Source organism: Arachis ipaensis, chromosome B9, assembly GCF_059453495.1.
Source record: "Arachis ipaensis isolate K30076 ecotype BB chromosome B9, ASM5945349v1, whole genome shotgun sequence".
Classification (NCBI taxonomy): domain Eukaryota; kingdom Viridiplantae; phylum Streptophyta; class Magnoliopsida; order Fabales; family Fabaceae; genus Arachis; species Arachis ipaensis.
This window is the reverse complement of record NC_142444.1, coordinates 130,494,867-130,518,028: the sequence shown is the minus strand read 5'-3', so window position 1 is coordinate 130,518,028 and position 23,162 is coordinate 130,494,867. Positions and strand designations below refer to the sequence as shown.

The 23,162-nt window shown below is 38.9% G+C and overlaps 2 non-coding genes across 2 annotated transcripts; one reads left to right on the top strand and one right to left on the bottom strand.

The window, feature by feature from the left end:
• The first annotated feature begins 11,753 nt into the window (after window positions 1–11,753).
• On the top strand, window positions 11,754–11,861 carry LOC148546323 (small nucleolar RNA R71). The gene has a single exon (XR_015901274.1). It is a non-coding gene; the product is annotated as a small nucleolar RNA R71 (small nucleolar RNA).
• A 7,642-nt stretch (window positions 11,862–19,503) lies between these two features.
• LOC148546322 (small nucleolar RNA R71) lies at window positions 19,504–19,611 on the bottom strand. The gene has a single exon (XR_015900411.1). It is a non-coding gene; the product is annotated as a small nucleolar RNA R71 (small nucleolar RNA).
• Window positions 19,612–23,162: the final 3,551 nt, after the last annotated feature.

Below are 23,162 nucleotides of genomic sequence, written 5' to 3'. Positions count from 1 at the left end.
TCTTCCATTAGAAATTTGGAAGCACAAGTGGGCCAGCTGAGTAAAAGGATCACTGAAATCCCTCCTAGTACTCTCCCAAGCAATACAGAAGAGAATCCAAAAGGAGAGTGCAAGGCCATTGACATAAGCAGAATGGCCGAACCCAATGAGGGAGAGGAGGACGTGAATCCCAAGGAGGAAGACCTCCTGGGACGTCCAGTGACCAATAAGGAGCTTCCCTCTGAGGAACCAAAGGAATCTGAGACTCATCTAGAGACCATAGAGATTCCATTGAACCTCCTTATGCCCTTCATGAGCTCTGATGAGTATTCCTCTTCTGAAGAGAATGAGGATGTTACTGAAGAGCAAACTGCCAAGTTCCTTGGTGCAATCATGAAGCTAAATGCCAAATTATTTGGCATTGATACTTGGGAAGTTGAACCTCCCTTGTTCATCAATGAACTAAGTGACCTGGATCAACTGACATTGCCTCAGAAGAGATAGGATCCTGGGAAGTTCATAATACCTTGTACCATAGGCACCATGATCTTCAAGGCTCTGTGTGACCTTGGTTCAGGAATAAACCTCATGCCCCTCTCTGTAATAGAGAAACTGGGAATCTATGGGGTGCAAGCTGCTAAAATCTCATTAGAGATGGCAGACAATTCAAGAAAACAGGCATATGGACAAGTAGAGGACGTATTAGTAAAGGTTGAAGGCCTTTACATCCCTGCTGATTTCATAGTCCTGGATACTGGAAAGGAAGAGGATGAATCCATCATCCTAGGAAGACCTTTCCTAGCCACAGCAAGAGCTGTGATTGATGTTGACAGAGGTGAAATAGTCCTTCAATGGAATGAGGACTCCCTTGTGTTTAAAACTCAAGGATCTCCCTCTGCAACCATGGAGAGGAAGCATGAAAAGCTTCTCTCAAAGCAGAGTCAAACAAAGCCCCCACAGTCAAACTCTAAGTTTGGTGTTGGGAGGCCACAACCAAACTCTAAGTTTGGTGTTGAACTCCCATATCCAAACTCTAAGTTTGGTGTTGGAGAGTTTCAACAATGCTCTGAACATCTGTGAGGCTCCATGAGAGCCCACTGTCAAGCTATTGACATTAAAGAAGCGCTTGTTGGGAGGCAACCCAATTTTTATTTATCTAACTATATTTTTCTTAGTTATATGTCTTTATAGGTTCATGATCATGAGGAGTCACAAAATAAATATAAAAATTAAAAACAGAATCAAAAATAGCAGAAGAAAAATCACACCCTGGAGGAACATCTGCCTGGCGTTCAACGCCAGAACAGAGCATGGTTCTGGCGCTGAACGCCCAAAATGGGCAGCATTCTGGCGCTGAACGCCCAGAACAAGCATGGTTCTGGCGTTCAACGCCAGAAATGGCTAGTAAATGGGCGTTGAACACCCAAAATGGGCACCAACCTGGCACTGAACGCCCAGAGTTGTGTGCAAAGGCATTTTACATGCCTAATTGGTGCAGAGATGTAAATCCTTGACACCCCAGGATCTGTGGACCCCACAGGATCCCCACCTACCTCCACTCACTTCTTATCACCCCTCTTTCACACAATCCCATAAACACTCTTCGCCAAAACCCTTCACCAATCACCTCAATCTCTCTTCCCTATCACCTCTTCACCACTCACATCCATCCACTCTTCCCCATAAACCTACCTCATAAACCCCACCTACCTTCAAAATTCAAAACCAATTTCCCACCCAATCCCACCCATATGGCCGAAACCTTCCCCCCTCCCTTCCCTATATAAAGCCCTCCATTCTTCACCAAATACACACAACACACCCCTCTACACCCTTCTTGGCCGAAACACTTCCTACTCTCCCTCTCTTCCATTTCTTCTTCTTCTTCATCTATTCTTTCTTTTATTGCTCGAGGGCGAGCAAAATTCTAAGTTTGGTGTGGTAAAAGCATAAGCTTTTTGTTTTTCCATTACCATTGATGGCACCTAAGACCGGAGAATCCTCTAGAAAGGGGAAAGGAAAGACAAAAGCTTCCACATTCGAGTCATGGGAGATGGAAAGGTTCATCTCCAAAGCCCATCAAGACCACTTCTATGATGTTGTGGCCAAGAAGAAGGTGATCCCTGAGGTCCCTTTCAAACTCAAAAGAAATGAGTATCCGGAGATCCGACATGAAATTCAAAGAAGAGGTTGGAAAGTTCTAACAAATTCCATCCAACAAGTCGGCATCCTAATGGTTCAAGAGTTCTATGCTAATGCATGGATCACCAAGAACCATGATCAAAGTTAGAACCCGGATCCAAATAACTATGTTACAATGGTTCGGGGAAAATACTTGGATTTTAGTCCAGAAAATGTAAGGTTGGCGTTCAACTTGCCAAACATGGAAGAGAACGCACGCCCCTACACAAGGAGAGTCAACTTTGATCAAAGGTTGGACCAAGTCCTTATGGACATATGTGTAGAAGGAGCTCAATGGAAGATTGACTCCAAAGGCAAGCCGGTTCAACTAAGAAGATTGGACCTCAAGCCTGTAGCTAGAGGACGGTTGGAGTTCATTCAATGCTCAATCATTCCCACTAGCAACCGGTCTGAAGTTACTATAGACCGGGCCATCATGATCCATAGCATCATGATTGGAGAAGAGGTGGAAGTTCATGAGATTATACCTCAAGAACTCTACAAGGTGGCTGACAAGTCCTCCACTATGGCGAGGTTAGCCTTTCCTCACCTCATTTGCCACCTATGCAATTCAGCTGGGATTGACATAGAGGGAGATATCCTCATTAAAGAGGACAAGCCCATCACTAAGTAAAAGATGGAGCAAGCAAGAGAGCCCATTCAGGGAGCTCAAGAGGCGTATGAAGCTCATCACCATGAGATCCCGGAGATGCCTCAAATGCACTTTCCTCCACAAAACTATTGGGAGCAAATCAATACCTCCCTAGGAGAATTGAGTTCCAATATGGGACAACTAAGGGTGGAACATCAAGAGCACTCCATCATGCTTCATGAAATAAGAGAAGATCAAAAAGCAATGAGGAAGGAGCAACAAAGACAAGGAAGAGACATAGAAGAGCTCAAGGACATCATTGGTTCCTCAAGAAGGAAACGCCACCATCACTAAGGTGGATTCATTCCTTGTTCTTATTTCTTCTGTTTTTCATTTTCTATGTTATGTGCTTATCTATGTTTGTGTCTTCATTACATGATCATTAGTAGTAGTAACTATGTCTTAAAGTTATGAATGTCCTATGAATCCATCACCTCTCTTAAATGAAAAAAATGTTTTAATTCAAAAGAACAAGAAGTACATGAGTTTCGAATTTATCCTTAAACTTAGTTTAATTATATTGATGTGGTGACAATGCTTCTTGTTTTCTGAATGTATGCTTGAACAGTGCATATGTCTTTTGAAGTTGTTGTTTAAGAATGTTAAATATGTTGGCTCTTGAAAGAATGATGACTAGGAGACATGTTATTTGATAATCTGAAAAATCATAAAAATGATTCTTGAAGCAAGAAAAAGCAGCAAAGAGCAAAGCTTGCAGAAAAAAAAAAGAAAAAAAAATAGAAAGAAAAAAAATAGAAAGAAAAAGAAAAAGCAAGCAGAAAAAGCCAATAACCCTTAAAACCAAAAGGCAAGGGAAAATAAAAAGGATCCCAAGGCTTTGAGCATCAGTGGATAGGAGGGCCTAAAGGAATAAAATCCTGGTCTAAGCAGCTAAACCAAGCTGTCCCTAACCATGTGCTTGTGGCGTATAGGTGTCAAGTGAAAACTTGAGACTGAGCGGTTAAAGTCAAGGTCCAAAGCAAAAAAAAAAAAGAGTGTGCTTAAGAACCCTGGACACCTCTAATTGGGGACTTTAGCAAAGCTAAGTCACAATCTGAAAAGGTTCACCCAATTATGTGTCTGTGGCATTTATGTATCCGGTGGTAATACTGGAAAACAAAGTGCTTAGGGCCACGGCCAAGACTCATAAAGAAGCTGTGTTCAAGAATCATCATACTGAACTAGGAGAATCAATAACACTATCTGAACCCTGAGTTCCTATAGATGCCAATCATTCTGAACCTCAATGGATAGAGTGAGATGCCAAAACTATTCAAGAGGTAAAAAGCTATAAGTCCCGCTCATATGACTGAAGCTATGTTTCATTGATAGTTTGGAATTTATAGTATATTCTCTTCTTTTTATCCTAATTGATTTTCAGTTGCTTGGGGACAAGCAACAATTTAAGTTTGGTGTTGTGATGAGCGGATAATTTATACGCTTTTTGACATTATTTTTAGTATGTTTTTAGTAGGATCTAGTTACTTTTAGGGATGTTTTCATTAGTTTTTATGTTAAATTCACATTTCTGGACTTTACTATGAGTTTGTGTATTTTTCTGTGATTTCAGGTATTTTCTGGCTGAAATTGAGGGACTTGAGCAGAAATCAGATTCAGAGGTTGAAGAAGGACTGCTGATGCTGTTGGATTCTGACCTCCCTGCACTCAAAGTGGATTTTCTAGAGCTACAGAACTCGAAATGGCGCGCTTCCAATTGCGTTGGAAAGTAGACATCTAGGGCTTTCCAGCAATATATAATATCCATACTTTGGCCAAGAATAGACGACGTAAACTGGCGTTCAACGCCAGCTTTCTGCCCAAATCTGGCGTCCAGCGCCAGAAAAGGAGCCAAAACCAGAGTTGAACGCCCAAACTGGCACAAAAACTGGCGTTCAACTCCAAGAAGGACCTCTACACGAGCAACACTCAAGCTCAGCCCAAGCACACACCAAGTGGGCCCCGGAAGTGGATTTATGCATCAATTACTTACTCATATAAACCCTAGTAGCTAGTTTATTATAAATAGGACCTTTCACTATTGTATTAGACGTCTTTTTGACCATCTTTGGACGCCTGGTTCTTAGATCAGAGGGGCTGGCCATTCGGCCATGCCTGGACCTTTCACTTATGTAATTTTAACGGTAGAGTTTCTACACTCCATAGATTAAGGTGTGGAGCTCTGCTGTTCCTCAAAGATTAATGCAAAGTACTACTGTTTTCTATTCAATTCATCTTATTTCACTTCTAAGATATTCATTCGCACTTCAACCTGAATGTGATGAACGTGACAATCATCATCATTCCCTATGAACGCGTGCCTGACAACCACTTCCGTTCTACATTAGATTGAATGAGTATCTCTTAGATCTCTTAATCGGAATCTTCGTGGTGTAAGCTAGAATGATAGCGGCATTCAAGAGAATCCGGAAGGTCTAAACCTTGTCTGTGGTATTCTGAGTAGGATTCAATGATTGAATGATTGTGACGAGCTTCAAACTCGCGATTGCCGGGCGTAGTGACAGACGCAAAAGGATAGTAAATCCTATTCCAGCAGGATCGAGAACCGACAGATGAATAGCCGTGCCGTGACAGGGTGCGTTGACCATTTTCACCGAGAGGATAAGATGAAACCATTGACAAGGGTGATGCCTCCAGACGATTAGCCGTGCCGTGACAGGGCATTTGGATCATTTTCCCGAGAGAAGACCGAAAGTAGCCATTGACAGTGGTGATGTATCACATAAAGCCAGCCATGGAAAGGAGTAAGACTGATTGGATGAAGATAGCAGGAAAGCAGAGGTTCAGAGGAACGAAAGCATCTCTATTCGCTTATCTGAAATTCTCACCAATGATTTACATAAGTATTTCTATCCCTGTTTTATTAATTGTTTTCGAAAACACCATTATCAATTTATATCTGCCTGACTGAGATTTACAAGGTGACCATAGCTTGCTTCATACCAACAATCTCCGTGGGATTCGACCCTTACTCACGTAAGGTATTACTTGGACGACCCAGTGCACTTGCTGGTTAGTTGTGCGAAGTTGTGAACCATGGTATTGGCATCATGTTTTTGGCGCCATTACCAAGGAAAGAAAGAGCGATGAATTTTACATAATTAAAGTGTAATCACAATTTCCGCGCACCAAGTGGTTGTCAGGCACGCGTTCATAGGGAATGATGATGATTGTCACGTTCATCACATTCAGATTGAAGTACGAATGAATATCTTGGAAGCGAAACAAGATGAATTGAATAGAAAATAGTAGTACTTTGCATTAATCTTTGAGAAACAGCAGAGCTCCACACCTTAATCTATGGAATGTAGAAACTCTATCGTTAAAATTACATAAGTGAAAGGTCCAGGCATGGCTGAATGGCCAGCCCCTCTGATCTAAGAACCAGGCGTCCAAAGATGGTCAAAAAGACGTCTAATACAATAGTGAAAGGTCCTATTTATAATAAACTAGCTACTAGGGTTTACATAAGAAAGTAATTGATGCATAAATCCACTTCTGGGGCCCACTTGGTGTGTGCTTGGGCTGAGCTTGAGTGTTGCACGTGTAGAGGTCCTTCTTGGAGTTGAACGCCAGTTTTTGTGCCAGTTTGGGCGTTCAACTCTGGTTTTGGCTCCTTTTCTGGCGCTAGACGCCAGATTTGGGCAGAAAGCTGGCGTTGAACGCCAGTTTACGTCATCTATTCTTGGCCAAAGTATGGACTATTATATATTGCTGGAAATCTCTGGATGTCTACTTTCCAACGCAATTGGAAGCGCGCCATTTCGAGTTCTATAGCTCCAGAAAATCCACTTTGAGTGCAGGGAGGTCAGAATCCAATAGCATCAGCAGTCCTTCTTCAACCTCTGAATCTGATTTCTGCTCAAGTCCCTCAATTTCAGCCAGAAAATACCTGAAATCACAGAAAAACACACAAACTCATAGTAAAGTCCAGAAATGTGAATTTAACATAAAAACTAATGAAAACATCCCTAAAAGTAACTAGATCCTACTAAAAACATACTAAAAACAATGTCAAAAAGCGTATAAATTATCCGCTCATCACAACACCAAACTTAAATTGTTGCTTGTCCCCAAGCAACTGAAAATCAATTAGGATAAAAAGAAGAGAATATACTATAAATTCCAAACTATCAATGAAACATAGCTTCAGTCATATGAGCGGGACTTATAGCTTTTTGCCTCTTGAATAGTTTTGGCATCTCACTCTATCCATTGAGGTTCAGAATGATTGGCATCTATAGGAACTCAGGGTTCAGATAGTGTTATTGATTTTCCTAGTTCAGTATGATGGTTCTTGAACACAGCTTCTTTATGAGTCTTGGCCGTGGCCCTAAGCACTTTGTTTTCCAGTATTACCACCGGATACATAAATGCCACAGACACATAATTGGGTGAACCTTTTCAGATTGTGACTTAGCTTTGCTAAAGTCCCCAATTAGAGGTGTCCAGGGTTCTTAAGCACACTCTTTTTTTTTTTGCTTTGGACCTTGACTTTAACCGCTCAGTCTCAAGTTTTCACTTGACACCTACACGCCACAAGCACATGGTTAGGGATAGCTTAGTTTAGCCGCTTAGACCAGGATTTTATTCCTTTAGGCCCTCCTATCCACTGATGCTCAAAGCCTTGGGACCCTTTTTATTTGCCCTTGCCTTTTGGTTTTAAGAGCTTTTGGCTTTTTCTTCTTGCTTTTTCTTTTTCTTTCTATTTTTTTTCGCCTATTTTTTTTTCTTTTTTTTTTTCTGCAAGCTTTGCTCTTTGCTGCTTTTTCTTGCTTCAAGAATCATTTTTATGATTTTTCAGATTATCAAATAACATGTCTCCTAGTCATCATTCTTTCAAGAGCCAACATATTTAACATTCTTAAACAACAATTTCAAAAGCCATATGCACTGTTCAAGCATACATTCAGAAAACAAGAAGCATTGTCACCACATCAATATAATTAAACTAAGTTCAAGGATAAATTCAAAACTCATGTACTTCTTGTTCTTTTGAATTAAAACATTTTTTTTCATTTAAGAGAGGTGATGGATTCATTGAACATTCATAACTTTAAGACATAGTTACTACTACTAATGATCATGTAATGAAGACACAAACATAGATAAGCACATAACATAGAAAACGAAAAACAGAAGAAATAAGAACAAGGAATGAATCCACCTTAGTGATGGTGGCGTTTCCTTCTTGAGGAACCAATGATGTCCTTGAGCTCTTCTATGTCTCTTCTTTGTCTTTGTTGCTCCTCTCTCATTGCTTTTTGATCTTCTCTTATTTCATGAAGCATGATGGAGTGCTCTTGATGTTCCATCCTTAGATGTCCCATATTGGAACTCAATTCTCCTAGGGAGGTATTGATTTGCTCCCAATAGTTTTGTGGAGGAAAGTGCATTTGAGGCATCTCCGGGATCTCATGGTGATAAGCTTCATACGCCTCTTGAGCTCCATGAATGGGCTCTCTTGCTTGCTCCATCTTTTTCTTAGTGGTGGGCTTGTCCTCTTTAATGAGGATATCTCCCTCTATGTCAATCCCAGCTGAATTGCATAGGTGGCAAATGAGGTGAGGACAGGCTAACCTCGCCATAGTGGAGGACTTGTCAGCCACCTTGTAGAGTTCTTGAGGTATAATCTCATGAACTTCCACCTCTTCTCCAATCATGATGCTATGGATCATGATGGCCCGGTCTATAGTAACGTCAGACCGGTTGCTAGTGGGAATGATTGAGCATTGAATGAACTCCAACCATCCTCTAGCTACAGGCTTGAGGTCCAATCTTCTTAGTTGAACCGGCTTGCCTTTGGAGTCAATCTTCCATTGAGCTCCTTCTACACATATGTCCATAAGGACTTGGTCCAACCTTTGATCAAAGTTGACTCTCCTTGTGTAGGGGCGTACGTTCTCTTCCATGTTTGGCAAGTTGAACGCCAACCTTACATTTTCCGGACTAAAATCCAACTATTTTCCCCGAACCATTGTAACATAGTTCTTTGGATCCGGGTTCTTACTTTGATCATGGTTCTTGGTGATCCATGCATTAGCATAGAACTCTTGAACCATTAGGATGCCGACTTGTTGGATGAGATTTGTTAGAACTTCCCAACCTCTTCTTTGAATTTCATGTCGGATCTCCGGATACTCATTTCTTTTGAGTTTGAAAGGGACCTCAGGAATCACCTTCTTCTTGGCCACAACATCATAGAAGTGTTCTTGATGGGCTTTGGAGATGAACCTTTCCATCTCCCATGACTTGGATGTGGAAGCTTTTGTCTTCCCTTTCCCCTTTCTAGAGGATTCTCCGGTCTTAGGTGCCATCAATGGTAATGGAAAAACAAAAAGCTTATGCTTTTACCACACCAAACTTAGAATTTTGCTCGCCCTCGAGCAATAAAAGAAAGAATAGATGAAGAAGAAGAAGAAATGGAAGAAAGGGAGAGTGGGAAGTGTTTCGGCCAAGAAGGGTGTAGAGGGGTGTGTTGTGTGTATTTGGTGAAGAATGGAGGGCTTTATATAGGGAAGGGAGGGGGAAAGGTTTTGGCCATATGGGTGGGTTTGGGTGGGAAATTGGTTTTGAATTTTGAAGGTAGGTGGGGTTTATGAGGTAGGTTTATGGAGAAGAGTGGATGGATGTGAGTGGTGAAGAGGTGATGGGGAAGAGAGATTGAGGTTGTGTGAAAGAGAGTGGTGAGAAAAAGTGAGTGGAGGTAGGTGGGGATCCTGTGGGGTCCACAGATCCTGAGGTGATCCTGTGGGGTCCACAGATCCTGGGATGATCCTGTGGGGTCCACAGATCCTGGGGTGTCAAGGATTTGCATCCCTGCACCAATTAGGCATGTAAAATGCCTTTGCACACAACTCTGGGCGTTCAGCACCAGGTTGGTGCCCATTTTGGGCGTTTAACGCCCATTTACTAGCCATTTCTGGCGTTGAACGCCAGAATCATGCTTGTTCTGGGCGTTCAGCGCCAGAATGCTGCCCATTTTGGGCGTTCAGCGCCAGAACCATGCTCTGTTCTGGCGTTGAACGCCAGGCAGATGTTCCTCCAGGGTGTGATTTTTCTTCTGCTGTTTTTTATTCCGTTTTTATTTTTTATATTTATTTTGTGACTCCTCATGATCATGAACCTATAAAGACATATAACTAAGAAAAATATAGTTAGATAAATAAAAATTGGGTTGCCTCCCAACAAGCGCTTCTTTAATGTCAATAGCTTGACAGTGGGCTCTCATGGAGCCTCACAGATGTTCAGAGCATTGTTGAAACTCTCCAACACCAAACTTAGAGTTTGGATATGGGAGTTCAACACTAAACTTAGAGTTTGGTTGTGGCCTCCCAACACCAAACTTAGAGTTTGACTGTGGGGGCTTTGTTTGACTCTGCTTTGAGAGAAGCTTTTCATGCTTCCTCTCCATGGTTGTAGAGGGAGATCCTTGAGTTTTAAACACAAGGGAGTCCTCATTCCATTGAAGGACTATTTCACCTCTGTCAACATCAATCACAGCTCTTGCTGTGGCTAGGAAAGGTCTTCCTAGGATGATGGATTCATCCTCTTCCTTTCCAGTATCTAGGACTATGAAATTAGCAGGGATGTAAAGGCCTTCAACCTTTACTAATACGTCCTCTACTTGTCCATATGCCTATTTTCTTGAATTGTCTGCCATCTCTAATGAGATTTTAGCAGCTTGCACCCCATAGATTCCCAGTTTCTCTATTACAGAGAGGGGCATGAGGTTTATTCCTGAACCAAGGTCACACAGAGCCTTGAAGATCATGGTGCCTATGGTACAAGGTATTATGAACTTCCCAGGATCCTGTCTCTTCTGAGGCAATGTCAGTTGATCCAGGTCACTTAGTTCATTGATGAACAAGGGAGGTTCAACTTCCCAAGTATCAATGCCAAATAATTTGGCATTTAGCTTCATGATTGCACCAAGGAACTTGGCAGTTTGCTCTTCAGTAACATCCTCATTCTCTTCAGAAGAGGAATACTCATCAGAGCTCATGAAGGGCATAAGGAGGTTCAATGGAATCTCTATGGTCTCTAGATGAGTCTCAGATTCCTTTGGTTCCTCAGAGGGAAGCTCCTTATTGGTCACTGGACGTCCCAGGAGGTCTTCCTCCTTGGGATTCACGTCCTCCTCTCCCTCATTGGGTTCGGCCATTCTGCTTATGTCAATGGCCTTGCACTCTCCTTTTGGATTCTCTTCTGTATTGCTTGGGAGAATACTAGGAGGGATTTCAGTGATCCTTTTACTCAGCTGGCCCACTTGTGCTTCCAAATTTCTAATGGAAGACCTTGTTTCATTCATGAAACTCACAGTGGCCTTAGATAGATCAGAGACTAAGTTTGCTAAGCTAGATGGATTCTGCTCAGAATTCTCTGTCTGTTGCTGAGTGGATGATGGAAAAGGCTTGCTATTGCTAAACCTGTTTCTTCCACCATTATTAAAGCCTTGTTGAGGCTTTTGATCCTTCCATGAGAAATTTGGATGATTTCTCCATGATGACTTATAGGTGTTTCCATAAGGTTCACCCATGTAATTTACCTCTGCTATTGTAGGGTTTTCAGGATCATAAGCTTCTTCTTTGGAAGATGCCTCTTGAGTACTGTTAGATGCAGCTTGCATTCCATTCAGACTCTGGGAAAACATATTGACTTGCTGAGTCAATATTTTGTTCTGAGCCAATATGGCATTCAGAGTATCAACTTCAAGAACTCCCTTCTTCATAGGCGTCCCATTACTCACAGGATTCCTCTCAGAAGTGTGCATGAACTGGTTATGAGCAACCATGTCAATGAGTTCTTGAGCTTCTGCAAGCGTTTTCTTTAGGTGAATGGATCCACCTGCAGAAGTATCCAATGACATCTTTGATAACTCAGATAAACCATCATAGAATATATCCAGGATGGTCCATTCTGAAAGCATGTCAGAAGGACACTTTTTGGTCAGCTGTTTGTATCTTTCCCAAGCTTCATAGAGGGATTCACCATCTTTTTGTTTGAAGGTTTGAACATCCACTCTAAGCTTGCTCAGCTTTTGAGGAGGAAAGAACTTGGCTAAGAAAGCCGTGACCAGCTTATCCCAAGAGTTCAGGCTGTCTTTGGGTTGAGAGTCCAACCATATTCTAGCTCTGTCTCTTACAGTAAAAGAGAAAAGCATGAGCCTGTAGACTTCGGGATCTACTCCATTAGTCTTAACAGTATCACATATCTGTAAGAATTCAGTTAAGAACTGAAAAGGATCTTCAGATGGAAGTCCATGAAACTTGCAGTTCTGCTGCATTAGAGAAACTAGTTGAGGTTTCAGCTCAAAGTTGTTTGCTCCAATGGCAGGAATGGAGATGCTTCTTCCATGTAAATTGGAATTAGGTGCAGTAAAGTCACCAAGAATTCTCCTTACATTATTATTATTTTCGGCTGCCATCTTCTCTTTCTGTTCAAAAATTTCTGAAAGGTTATCTCTGGATTGTTGTATTTTAGCTTCTCTTAGTTTTCTCTTCAGAGTCCTTTCAGGTTCTGGATCTGCTTCAACAAGAATATTCTAGTCCTTGCTCCTGCTCATATGACAAAGAAGAGGGCACAGAAAAAAATAATAATAATAATATGGATCCTTTATACCACAGTATAGAGGTCCTTGTGTTAGTAGAAGAAAAGAAGAAAAAATTTGAACTCAGAGAGAGAGAGAGAGAGGGTTCAGATTTTTGGTGGGTGAGGGAGAGATGTTAGTAGAATAAATAAATAGAATAAGATGAGAGAGGGAGAGGGAGAGGATTTTCGAAAACAATTTTCGAAAAAGAGTTAGTGATTTTCGAAAATTAAGATTTAAAAATTGAAATAATTAGTTAATTAAAAAGAAATTTTGAAAAAGGGGGGAGATATTTTCGAAAATTAGAGAGAGAGAGTTAGTTAGGTACTTTTGAAAAAGATAAGAAACAAACAAAAAGTTAGTTAGTTAGTTGAAACAAATTTGAAAATTAATTTTGAAAAGGTAAGAAGTTAGGAAGTTAGAGAAGATATTTTGAAATCAAATTTTTGAAAAAGATAAGATAAGAAGATATTTTTGAAAAGATATGATAGAAATTAGTTTTTGAAAAAGATTTGATTTTTAAAATCTCAATTAATGACTTGATTCACAAGAAATCATAAGATATGATTCTAGAACTTAAAGTTTGAATCTTTCTTAACAAGCAAGTAACAAACTTGAAATTTTTGAATCAAAACATTAATTGTTATTGTTATTTTCGAAAATTTGGTATAAAAATAAGAAAAAGATTTTTGAAAAATATTTTTAGAATTTTCGAAAATAACTAAGAAATTTGAAAAAGATTTGATTTTTGAGAAAGATTTTGAAAAAGATAAGATTTTCAAATTGAAAATTTGATTTGACTCATAAGAAACAACTTGATTTCAAAGAATTTTGAAAAAGTCAATCCAAATTTTCGAATTTGATGAGAGGAAAAGGGAAAAATATTTTTTTGATTTTTGAATTTTTAATGATGAGAGAGAAAAATATGAAAATTATGCAATGCATGAAGATTTTTAGATCAAAACAATGAATGCATGCAAGAATGCTATGAATGTCAAGATGAACACCAAGAACACTATGAAGATCATGATGAACATCAAGAACACATTTTTGAAAAAAATTTTAATGCAAAGAAAACATGCAAGACACCAAACTTAGAATTCTTTAATGCTTAGACACTAAGAATTCAAGAATGCATATGAAAAACAAGAAAAGACACAAAACATGCAAATGCAAAGATCAAACAAGAAGACTTACCAAGAACAACTTGAAGATCATGAAGAACACTATGAATGCATGAAATTTTTCGAAAAATGCAAGATGCACATGCAAGTGACACCAAACTTATAACATGACTCATGACTCAAACAAAAAACACAAAATATATATATATTTTATTTTTTTTATTTTCTAATTTTTTTGGATTTTTATTTTATATTTTTCGAAAATTATTTAGAAAAGAGAAAATAAGGATTCCAAAATTTTTAATATGAATTCCAGGAATCTTGCATTCTTAGTCTAAAGCATCAGTCCAGGAATTAGACATGGCTCACTAGCCAGCCAAGCTTTCAATGAAAGCTCCAGTCCAAAACACTAGACATGGCCAATGGCCAGCCAAGCTTCAGCATGTAATTCAGACATGACATGCCTGACATACCCTACAGTCGTATAACAGCTGATGGTTGGAAGCCTCAGTCCAAAAGAATTTAGACATGGCTTTACAGCCAGCCAGGCTTCACATGCTTCATGAAACACTAGAATTCATTCTTAAAAATTTTGACTCTAAAATTTTTTTCGAAAACAGGTGAGAAAATTTTGAAATATTTTTGAAAAATTTTTGAAAAGAAAACAAAAAGAAAATTACCTAATCTGAGCAATAGGATGAACCGTTAGTTGTCCAATCTCAAACAAGGGAATAGAGGTAGATCAAGCAAAAATAGAGGTAATTGAAAAATTACCACCACCTGCCAATGTTAAGGCAATCAGAAGCTTTCTGGGGCATGCAGGATTCTATAGGAGGTTTATAAAGGATTTTTCAAAAATCGCAAAACCTCTAAGCAATCTGCTAGCTGCTGACACGCCATTTGTGTTTGACACAGAGTGCCTGCAGGCGTTTGAAATGCTGAAAGCTAAGCTCGTCACAGCACCAGTCATTTTTGCACCAGACTGGACGTTACCATTTGAGCTAATGTGTGATGCCAGTGATCACGCCATTGGTGCAGTGTTGGGACAGAGGCATGATAAGCTTCTGCATGTCATTTATTACGCCAGTCGCGTTCTAAATGATGCCCAGAAAAATTACACAACCACAGAAAAAGAATTACTTGCAGTGGTTTACGCCATTGACAAGTTCAGATCATACTTAGTAGGATCAAAAGTGATTGTGTATACTGATCATGCTGCTCTTAAATATCTACTCACAAAGCAGGATTCAAAACCCAGGCTCATCAGATGGGTGTTGCTTCTGCAAGAGTTTGATATAGAAATAAGAAACAGAAAAGGGACAGAGAACCAAGTGGCTGATCATCTGTCCCGGATAGAGCCAGTAGAAGGGACGCCCCTCCCCTCTCTTGAGATCTCTGAAACTTTTCTGGATGAGCATTTATTTGCCATTCAGAAAACACCATGATTTGCCGATATTGCAAACTATAAAGCTGCAAGGTTCATACCCAAGGAGTACAGCAGGATACAAAAGAAGAAATTAATTACTGATGCAAAGTACTACTTGTGGGATGAACCTTATCTCTTTAAGAGATGTGCAGACGGAATAATCCGTAGGTGTATGCCTAGAGAAGAAGCACAGAGGATCCTGTGGCATTGCCATGGATCTCAATATGGAGGCTGATGAGCGGATAATTTATACGCTTTTTGACATTGTTTTTAGTATGTTTTTAGTAGGATCTAGTTGCTTTTAGGGATGTTTTCATTAGTTTTTATGTTAAATTCACATTTCTAGACTTTACTATGAGTTTGTGTCTTTTTCTGTGATTTCAGGTATTTTCTGGCTGAAATTGAGGGACTTGAGCAGAAATCAGATTCAGAGGTTGAAGAAGGACTGCTGATGCTGTTGGATTCTGACCTCCTTGCACTCAAAGTGGATTTTCTGGAGCTATAGAACTCGAAATGGCGTGCTTCCAATTGTGTTGGACAGTAGACATCCAGGGCTTTCCAACAATATATAATAGTCCATACTTTGGCCAAGAATAGACGACGTAAACTGGCGTTCAACGCCAGCTTTCTACCCAAATCTGGCGTCCAGCGCCAGAAAAGGAGCCAAAATCAGAGTTGAACACCCAAACTGGCACAAAAGCTGGCGTTCAACTCCAAGAAGGACCTCTACACGTGCATCACTCAGGCTCAGCCCAAACACACACCAAATGGGCCCAGGAAGTGGATTTATACATCAATTACTTACTCATGTAAACCCTAGTAGCTACTTTATTATAAATAGGACCTTTTACTATTGTATTAGGCATCTTTTGATCATCTTAGGATCTTAGGATCATCTTTGAACGCATTGTTCTTAGACTTTAGGGGCTGGCCATCTCGGCCATGCCTGGACTTTCACTTATGTATTTTCAACGGTAGAGTTTCTACACTCCATAGATTAAGGTGTGGAGCTCTGCTGTCCCTCAAAGATTAATGCAAAGTACTACTGTTTTCTATTCAATTCTTCTTATTTCGCTTCTAAGATATCCATTCGCACCCAAGAACGTGATGAAGGTGATGATTATGTGTGACGCTCATCATCCTTCTCCCTTATGAACGCGTGCCTGACAAACACTTCCGTTCTACATGAAATAAGCTAGAATGAATATCTCTTAGATCTCCTAACCAGAATCTTCGTGGAGTAAGCTAGAATGATGGTGGCATTCAAGAGAATCCGGAAAGTCTAAACCTTGTCTGTGGTATTCCGAGTAGGATTCAATGATTGAATGACTGTGACGAGCTCCTAACTCGCGATTGCAGGGCGTTAGTGACAGACGCAAAAGGATAGTAAATCCTATTCCAGCATGATCGAGAACCGACAGATGAATAGCCGTGCCGTGACAGGGTGCGTGAGCATATTATTCACTGAGAGGATAAGATGAAGCCATTGGCAAGGGTGATGCCTCCAGACGATTAGCCGTGTCGTGACAGGGCATTGGATCATTTTCCCGAGAGATGACCGAAAGTAGCCATTGACAGTGGTGATGTATCACATAAAGCCATCCATGGGAAGGAGTAAGACTGATTGGATGAAGATAGCAGGAAAGCAGAGGTTCAGAGGAACGAAAAGCATCTCCATTCGCTTATCTGAAATTCCTACCAATGATTTACATAAGTACCTCTATCCTTATTCTATTATTTATTATTCGAAAACTCCATTATCAATTTATATCCGCCTGACTGAGATTTACAAGGTGACCATAGCTTGCTTCATACCAACAATCTCTGTGGGATTCGACACTTACTCACGTAAGGTATTACTTGGACGAACCAGTGCACTTGCTGGTTAGTTGTATCGAAGTTGTGAACCATGGTATTGGCACCATGTTCTTGGCGCCATTGCCAGGGAAAGAAAGAGCCATGAATTTTACATCATTAAAGTGTAATCACGATTACGCATACCAAGTTGCTCACGTTGCCAGGGATTGTTCGAGCCTGGACTTCACAATTTCGTGCACCAAGTTTTTGGCGCCGTTACCGGGGATTGTTCGAGTTTGGACAACTGACGGCTCATCTTGTTGCTCAGATTAGGTAATTTTCTTTTCGTTTTGTTTTCAAAAATCTTTCAAAACTTTTCAAAAAAAATCTCTCATCTGTTTTCGAAAAAAAAATAAAAATGTTTTCAAAAATTTTATTCAAGATTTTTAAGAATGAATTCTAGTGTTTCATGAAGCATGTGAAGCCTGGCTGGCTGTAAAGCCATGTCTAAATTCTTTTGGACTGAGGCTTCCAAACCATCGGAGGTAAGTTACATACTTGATAAATGATGAGCAACAATTTGTTATCAAGAGCAATATACTCTGGTGCTACATGCTAAAGCTTGGCTGGCCATTGGCCATGTCTAGTGTTTTGGACCGGAGCTTTCATTGAAAGCTTGGCTGGCTAGTGAGCCATGTCTAATTCCTGGACTGAAGCTTTAGACTAAGAATGCAAGATTCCTGGAATTCATATTAAAAATTTTGGAATCCTTATTTTTCTTTTTCATATAATTTTCGAAAAAAATCCAAAAAAATCAGAAAATCATAAAAATCAAAAATATTTTTCTGTTTCTTGTTTGAGTCTTGAGTCACATTATAAGTTTGGTGTCACCTGCATATGCATCTTGCATTTTTCGAAAATTTCATGCATTCATAGTGTTCTTCATGATCTTCAAGTTGTTCTTGGTAAGTCTTCTTGTTTGATCTTGATGATTTTTTGTTTTGTGTCTTTTCATGTTTATCATATGCATTCTTGAATTCTTAGTGTCTAAGCATTAAAGAATTCTAAGTTTGGTGTCTTGCATGTTTTCTTTGCATTAAAAATTTTTCAAAATTGTGTCTTGATGTTCATCATGACATTCATAGTGTTCTTGGTGTTCATCTTGACATTCATAGCATTCTTGCATGCATTCATTGTTTTGATCTAAAAATTTCATGCATTGCATATTTTTCATGTTTTTCATAAAAATTTCAAAAATCAAAAAAATATCTTTCCCTTTTTCTCTCATCAAATTCGAAAATTGAGTTGACTTTTTCAAAAAATTTTAAAAAATCAAGTTGTTTCTTATGAGTCAAATCAAATTTTCAATTTGAAAATCTTATCTTTTTCAAAATCTTTTTCAAAAATCAAATCTTTTTCAAAATTTTTAGTTATTTTCGAAAATTCCAAAAATATTTTTCAAAAATCTTTTTCTTATTTTTATATCAAATTTTCGAAAATAACATAATCAATTAATGTTTTGATTCAAAAATTTGAAGTTTGTTACTTGCTTGTTAAGAAAGATTCAAACTTTAAGTTCTAGAATCATATCTTGTGATTTCTTATGAATCAAGTCATTAATTGAGATTTTAAAAATCAAATCTTTTTTTTCAAAATTAGTTTCTAAAATATCTTCCTATCTTATCTTTTTCAAAAATATCTTTTCAAAATATCTTTTCTAACTTCCTAACTTCTTATCTTTTCAAAATTTGTTTCAACTAACTAACTAACTTTTTGTTTGTTTCTTAACTTTTTCAAAACTACCTAACTAACTCTCTCTCTCTAATTTTCGAAAATATCTTCCCTCTTTTTCAAAAATTTCTTTTTAATTAACTAATTATTCTTATTTTTATTTTTGATTTTAAAAAAAAAATAAAAAAAAATTTCGAAAAAAATACTAACAATTTTCAAAAACCATTTTCGAAAATCACTAACTCTTTTTCAAAATAATTTTTGAAAATTATTCCTCCCCTATCTTATTCTATTTATTCATTCATATCCTAACATCTCATCTCACATCTCTGCCATCCTCACAGTTGTGTTTCTTCCATTATATTACATTCTTTGTCTCCCCCTCTTCTTCTACTCACACAGGGATCCCTATACTGTGGTATAAAGGATCTCTATTATTATTATTATTTTTCTGTGCCTTCTTCTTTGTCATATGAGCAGGAGCAAGGACAAGAATATTCTTGTTGAAGCAGATCCGGAACCTGAAAGGACTCTGAAGAGAAAATTAAGAGAAGCTAAAATACAACAATCCAGAGATAACCTTTCAGAAATTTTCGAACAGGAAGAGGAGATGGCAGCCGAAAATAATAATAATGAAAGGAGGATGCTTGGTGACTTTACTGCACCTAATTCCAATTTACATGGAAGAAGCATCTCCATTCCTGCCATTGGAGCTAACAACTTTGAGCTGAAACCTCAATTAGTTTCTCTGATGCAGCAGAACTGCAAGTTTCATGGACTTCCATCTGAAGATCCTTTTCAGTTCTTAACTGAATTCTTGCAGATATGTGATACTGTTAAGACTAATGGAGTAGATCCTGACGTCTACAGGCTCATGCTTTTCCCTTTTGCTGTAAGAGACAGAGCTAGATTATGGTTGGATTCTCAACCCAAAGACAGCCTGAACTCTTGGGATAAGCTGGTCACGGCTTTCTTAGCCAAGTACTTTCCTCCTCAAAAGCTGAGCAAGCTTAGAGCTGATGTTCAAACCTTCAGACAGAAAGAAGGTGAATCCCTCTATGAAGCTTGGGAAAGATACAAATAATTGACCAAAAAGTGTCCTTCTGACATGCTTTCAGAATGGACCATCCTGGATATATTCTATGATGGTTTATCTGAGCTATCAAAGATGTCACTGGACACTTCTGCAGGTGGATCCATTCACCTAAAGAAAACGCCTGCAGAAGCTCAAGAACTCATTGACATGGTTGCTAATAACCAGTTCATGTACACTTCTGAAAGGAATCCTGTGAATAATGGGACGCCTATGAAGAAGGGAGTTCTTGAGGTTGATACTCTGAATGCCATATTGGCTCAGAATAAAATATTGACTCAGCAAGTCAATATGATCTCTCAGAGTCTGCATGGAATGCAAGCTGCATCCAACAGTACTCAAGAGGCTTCTTATGCAGAAGAAGCTTATGATCCTGAGAACCCTGCAATAGCAGAGGTAAATTACTTAGGTGAACCTTATGGAAACACCTATAACTCATCATGGAGAAATCACCCCAATTTCTCATGGAAAGATCAAAAGCCTCAACAAGGCTTTAATAATGGTGGAAGAAACAGGTTTAACAATAATAAACCTTTTCCATCATCCACTCAGCAACAGACAGAGAACTCTGAACAAAATGCTTCTAATTTAGCAAATCTAGTCTCTGATCTATCTAAGGCCACTGTGAGTGATGAGCGGATATTTTATACGCTTTTTGGGGATAATTTCATATAGTTTTGAGTATGTTTTAGTTAGTTTTTAGTCTATTTCTATTAGTTTTTAGGAAAAATTCATATTTTTGGACTTTACTATGAGTTGTGTATTTTTCTGTAATTTCAGGTATTTTTCTGGCTGAAATTGAAGGAGCTGAGCAAAAATCTGATTCAGGCTGAAAAAGGACTGCTGATGCTGTTGGATTCTGACCTCCCTGCACTCAAAGTGGATTTTCTGGAGCTACAGAACTCGAAATGGCGTGCTTCCAATTGCGTTCGAAAGTAGACATCCAGGGCTTTCCAGCAATATATAATAGTCCATACTTTGCACAACAATAGACGACGTAAACTGGCGTTCAACGCCAGTTCTCTGCCCAATCCTGGCGTCCAGCGCCAGAAAAGGATCAAAAACTGGAGTTGAACGCCCAAACTGGCACAAAAACTGGCGTTCAACTCCACAAATGGCCTATGCACGTGGATTGCCTAAGTCTCAGCCCCAGCACACACCAAGTGGGCCCCAGCACACAGAAGTGGGCCCCAGAAGTGAATTTCTGCATCATCCATCATAGTTTATCCAATTTCTATAAACCTAGGCTACTAGTTTAGTATTTAAACAACTTTTAGAGACTTATTTTGTACCTCATGACATTTCAGATCTAAACTTTGTATTCTCTGATGGCATGAGTCTCTAAACCTCATTGTTGGGGGTGAGGAGCTCTGCTGTGTCTCGATGAATTAATGCAAGTATTTCTGTTTTCAATTCAAACACGCTTGTTCCTATCTAAGATGTTCATTCGCGCTTAACTAGGATGAAGGTGATGATCTGTGACATTCATCACCTTCCTCAAACCACGAACGTGTGCCTGACAACCACCTCCGTTCTATATCTGATTGAATGAGTATCTCTTAGATTCCTTAATCAGAATCTCCGTGGTATAAGCTAGAACTGATGGCGGCATTCATGAGAATCCGGGAAGTCTAAACCTTGTCTGTGGTATTCCGAGTAGGATTCAAGGATTGAATGACTGTAACGAGCTTCAAACTCCTGAAGGCTGGGCGTTAGTGACAGACGCAAAAGGATAGTAAATCCTATTCCAACCGGATCGAGAACCAACCGGTGATTAGCCGTGCTGTGACAGAGCGCGTGAGCGTAGTTTTCACTGGAAGGATGGAAGGTAGCCATTGACAACGGTGATCCACCAACACACAGCTTGCCATAGAAGGACGTGCGTGCGTGAACAAGAAGACAGAGGAAAGCAGAGATTCAGAAGACAAAGCATCTCCAAAACCCCAACATATTCTCCATTACTGCATAACAAGTAACCTTTAATCCATGCTCTATTGTTTATTTGCAATTCAACTGATAAACATAATTGACTTCCTGACTAAGATTCACAAGATAACCATAGATTGCTTCAAACCAACAATCTCCGTGGGATTCGACCCTTACTCACGTAAGGTATTACTTGGACGACCCAGTGCACTTGCTGGTTAGTGGTACGCGTTGTAAAAAGTGTGATTCACAATTCGTGCACCAAGTTTTTGGCGCCGTTGCCGGGGATTGTTCGTGTTTGAACAACTGACGGATTATTTTGTTGCTTAGATTAGGAAAAAATCTTTCTTTTTGGTTTAGAGTCTTTTATTATTTATCCCTTGTTAAAACACTTTAAATTTATAGCTCAGTTAATTAGAACGTGGTGTTTATGTTCATGATAATTGGCTATCATATTTTTTAAAACCTTTTTCAAAAATAATTTTTCTATTAAATCCTGTGCCAAACTTTAAGTTTGGTGTTTTCTTGTTGATTTCCCTTTGGTTTTCGAAAATTTTGGTTTGGTTTTCTAAAAATTTTAAGTTTGGTGTTCTTTCTTCATGTTCTTGTGTTCTTGTGAGTCTTCAAAGTGTTCTTGAGTTTTCCTTGTGTCTTGATCTTAAAATTTTTAAGTTTGGTGTTCCTTGGTGTTTTCCCTCCAAAATTTTCAAAAACAAGGAGCATTAGATCTAAAAATTTTAAATCTTGTACTATCTTATTGTTTTTCTCTCTCCTCACTAAATTCAAAAATATCTTTTCAAAATATCTCTTCTAACTTCCTAACTTCTTATCTTTTCAAAATTTGTTTCAACTAACCAACTAACTTTTTGTTTGTTTCTTAACTTTTTCAAAACTACCTAACTAACTCTCTCTCTCTCTCATTTTCGAAAATATCTTCCCTCTTTTTCAAAAATTTCTTTTTTATTAACTAATTAATTTTTATTTTTTAAAAAAAAAAATTAATTCAAATTCTTTTTAGTTATTTTATTTTATTTAAGTATTTACTTCTTATAAAATAAAATAAATAAAAAGATAAATCAGTCCAAGTTATATCCATATATCCATCATGGACATAAGTGGAAATGAACAGTCCAGGAGGACTCTGGGGTCATATTCTAACCCCTCTACTACTTCATATGGGAGTAGCATATGCATACCCTCCATTGGAGTTAGTAGCTTTGAGTTGAATCCTCAGCTCATTATCATGGTGCAGCAAAGTTGCCAGTATTCCGGTCTTCCACAGGAAGAACCTACAGAGTTTCTGGTACAATTTTTACAAATTGCTGACACAGTACATGATAAGGAAATAGATCAGGATGTCTACAGACTATTACTGTTTCCATTTGCTGTAAAAGATCAAGCTAAGAGGTGGTTAAATAACCAACCTAAGGCCAGCATAAGAACATGGAAACAGCTGACAGAAAAATTCCTGAATCAGTATTTTCCTCCAAAAAGGATGACACAGCTAAGGCTGGACATCCAAGGCTTTAAACAAGGAGATAATGAATCTCTTTATGATGCCTGGGAGAGATACAGAGAGATGCTACGAAAATGCCCCTCTGAAATGTTTTCAGAGTGGGTTCAGTTAGACATCTTCTACTATGGGC